A 4242-nucleotide genomic window follows, 5' to 3' on the forward strand; every position below is an offset into this window, starting at 1 on the left:
CAACTAAGCATTTCCATTTATTAAAATTTTGAAATACATCAAATTTTTGTCTAAGGAAATAAACCCATACTTTTCTAGTTGCATCATCAATAAACATAACATAATAATGAGAACCACCAAGAGAAGATACCTGAGCCGGTCTCCATACATGTGTATGAACAAGCTCTAATCTCTCTTTTTTATTTTCCTTCTCAATCTTCACAAAACTCACTCTTTCTTGTTTTCCATACACACAACTTTCATAGAAATCAGTATTAACATATTTTAAACTTGGTAAAACATTCTTTGAATGAAACACTTTCATACCTTTCTCACTCATATGCCCAAGTCTATTGTGCCACAATGTTGTATCATAATCTACATCAGCTGTTTGTTCTCCTTACTCAATAATAGAAACTATTTTTGAACATTTATTTTTCTTTGAAATAATTAAAGTAGAAGGAACAATATGACCTATACAAAGATATAAGATGCATATTTTACACCTCTTACTACTACAGGAGAGCCTTTTGAAACCTTTCAGTTTTTATCATTAAAAGTAACTACACAGCCCTCATCACTGAGTTGCTTTGCTGAAATTAAATTCCTACTCAGCCTTGGAACATGTCTTACCTCGTGTAGTAGCCAATGATTCCCATTCTGCAACTTAATCTTAACTTTTTCCTTTCCAACAATCTGACAGGGTTCGTCATCCCTCAAATAAAGAAGCCCAAAATCCCATTAGATATAATCAATGAAATAACCTCTATGAGGTGTAGCATGAAATGAAGCACCAAAATCTAAAACCCATGAATCAACACTTTCTAAAGACAGAAACAAAGCATCCTCTTTGGATTTGTTACTTACCACATTTGCCTCCTTCTCAATCTTGCTTTTCCCCTTCATTTTTTTTCAAGTCCAATAATCTTTCTTCATATGCCCTGGTTTCCCATAGTACTAGCAATCATTTGGTTCTCTGGATTGAGACCTCTTCCCTTTTGACTTTCCTCTTGATTTCCCATAATTTCTAGAATTACTTCCTCTCTCAGTCATTATGCCTTGACTTTGTACATTCAAAGTACTTCTAGATGTAGATTTGCCTGAGGTTTTTCTACGAGTTTCTACACTCAAAATAACACCGATCACATCATCATATTTTAGAGTATTAGATATAGAAATGGAATTACTCACAGTCATTATCAAGCAATTTTAGCTTTCAAGCAAAGAACACAAAATCAAGAGAGCCCTAATTTCTTCATCAAAATGAATACCCATTGAAGATAACTAACTAGTAACAATATTAAGCTCATTTAAATGATCTACAACATATCCGCCTTCTGCCATTTTCATATTAAATAAATGCTTCATGAGAAATACCTTGTTTGAAGCAAAGGAATTTTCATACAATTTTGCTAGGTTTTCCATCAACTCTTCTATCGTCTTCACTTTTGTAATATTAAATGCCATCGATGGTGCCAGGAATAATCAAATGCTTCCAAGTGTTTTTCTGTCTAAAAGATCCCAGTCATCATTTTTCATAGATCCTTTATGTGGGTATATTGTCTATTCTCTTGCATGTGAATTTTAATTCCATGTTTATTTCAGATCTATTATGGGTTATGTGGAAATGGTTATATTCTTTCTTGCCAAGTTTCCTTACAAGTAGTATCAGAGCTATGGTTTTATTATTGTAACCCTAGATTGAATCCATGGGAATGCATGAGAGGATTAAAAAAGGGCAAGATATATGAGTTGTTTATTGCAGATCTGAAGGATTTTAAGTTTGCTATTATGATGAGATGTTAAAAGATTTGGGCATGTAAAATTTTTTGGACAAAAAGATTTTTTGGATGTTTCATTTAAATGAGGGTTTTGGGGGGTAGCTTGCAAAAATGATCTCTTGGGTAAAAAAAAACTTCACCATTGGATCTGGGTCAACGTTTTCATAAATTTTGATATATAATATGCCCTAATTTGGCCATGTTCAGAGGAAATGAAAGAGTTTTTTTTTAGTTTCAGCTTGTGATGGTCGTCAAATTTAATCCTGTCAAAATTTTCGTCACACACAAAAAAAATATAGTGAAAATGGTAGAAAGATTGTCTTAGTAAAATGGGCATAACTTTCTCTCAAGAAATCAGATTTCAGAGTTCTTATAGGCATTGAAAAGCTAATTCAGAGCACTACAACTTGGTGTAGGTTTGGTTTTGTGATTTTAAAATTTTGTCAAGTTTTAAGAGCCCAAAAGTCATATGTTATTTATTTTGAGCATGGATTAGGGCATAACTTGGGCATACGAAGTCAGATTTTGGACTTTGAGTAGTCAATGGAAAGCTCTCGGAGAGTTCTACACATTGGTTTAGTTTTGGTGTAGGTTTGGCATGGTTTATTTGGTGATATATTGATATGAACAATTTATGATATATATTGACTATGGTAACATTGTGAGTTTATGGCATTAGAGATTTAAGATTTGATATCATTATATACTCAGTTCATATTTTAGATTAGTCTCATGAAGATATGGTTATTAGTGTTTAGTTTGGATATGTATGATGCCTTGTTGGGTCTACAAGTTGTGCAGTGTTGCAAGCGGTCTATACTTACAAGTTGCATTTATAGCTTGGTTATGAGTTGTCTTTGGCCATTGATGTTTCATTATTGATGCATATTCAGATTGGTGGCTTGGATTTGGGTTGTCTATGCCCTAAGTCACATGATTTACTAATTTTTCTTCATGTAGAAGGGATGAGATGTTGTTACCAGGTACAATCATGGCAAAGGATTGTGGTTGACTATATTATAATGACAGGTTGGACATATTAAGAGCCATATGCTCAGTTCAGGGATATGATCATAGTGCCATGGATTTTTGCATGACATGATTGGATATATAGAGGATGGCTTTTCATCATGATGTCATGGATAGCTTGGATACATAGTTTAGTGTGAGCTTGTGACAATGATGAAGTGACAGTGCATGATTAGTTCCTGGTTTTGGTTTGTATCTTCTTAGGTTTGAAGATCTTGGTTTCACTTGGTATTGACACTTTGGTTGTGTGGGTGTATACTTGGAAGATCTTCATGTAGGAGATAGATTCTATGATGCCATAAGTGACTTGGTACCACAGTTGAGTGGAAGTTTTTTTTCTTTGGCATTAATATATTTATTGAGTGTTTGAAAATGTTGGAGGTTTGTCTTAGATCTTGTTGTTGTAGAAGCATCTTTGAAATTTGCATGGTGCACTTGGTTATCTTCATGTTGTGTGGATATGGTTCTTCATGGTATGTGGAGATGGTTTTTTCTTCATGGTGTATGGAGATGGTTGCATCTTGAGAACTTATGGAGTTCTTGGTAAAGGTGTGGTTTATTCTTTTATTGGGCATGTTATCCTTAGTGTGAGGATGGTTTCATTATTATGTCATGATATACTCTTGATATGCATTTAGAGTTGTGACATGTTATAGTGTGTTCATATGGAGTATGTTATCTCTTTGATTGAGATGGTAAGATTATGTTGTCATATTTATGTTCCTGAGGCCATGGTTCGAACTTTGACATTAATCTTGGTTTAGTTTCTTGGTATTGAGTACATTGATCATAAGTTGGATACTTCATGATATTTCCATGTTGCATTTGGAGTTGGCATGAATTGATTGGTTACAGGTGCTAATAAAAACTTAGAGACGATGGTGATGCTAATTTCTCTTAGATTAGAGAAGTATTTGTTGGGATGGTTGATGGTTTTAGCAGGAGAGTTTGAGGGGAATTCACCTGATATGGACTTGAAAGGATATTTTTCTTAGATGAGTCTTGGTTGGAGACTTGGGTATCTTGATGAGCATTCTCATTCCTCACTCTTGTTCTACTTGGTAGTTTGCTACTTGAGAGGTATAGCCCATTTTTTCTCAAGTGCATTATATTTATGCTTGTCTTTCATGGATATGGATCTTGAGCTATGGTACATGAGTTAGTTCTGGAGGGTTCATTTGAGAGATGGTTTAGCATTGCTTATCTCGATTTTCATATGTTGTTATGCTGGTTGAGTTTGGGAGATGGTTTCATATTGGGCATATTCCTTGGTTTAGGAATGGTTTATGAGTTTGATCTTGTTGTGAGAGGCTTACATCCATGATTAGTTATATGGTATGGTTTGAGTGTTGTTGTGGCTTCTTGGTTGGAGTTTTATGGAGGAGATCATATTTGCACAATTTACATCTAGAGGTGTGTGTAAAAGAACATGATACAAGTTATGATTTGCATG

This window comes from Cupressus sempervirens, chromosome 5, assembly GCF_028749045.1.
Source record: "Cupressus sempervirens isolate cs-2001-9-10 chromosome 5, ASM2874904v1, whole genome shotgun sequence".
In the NCBI taxonomy this organism is placed as follows: domain Eukaryota; kingdom Viridiplantae; phylum Streptophyta; class Pinopsida; order Cupressales; family Cupressaceae; genus Cupressus; species Cupressus sempervirens.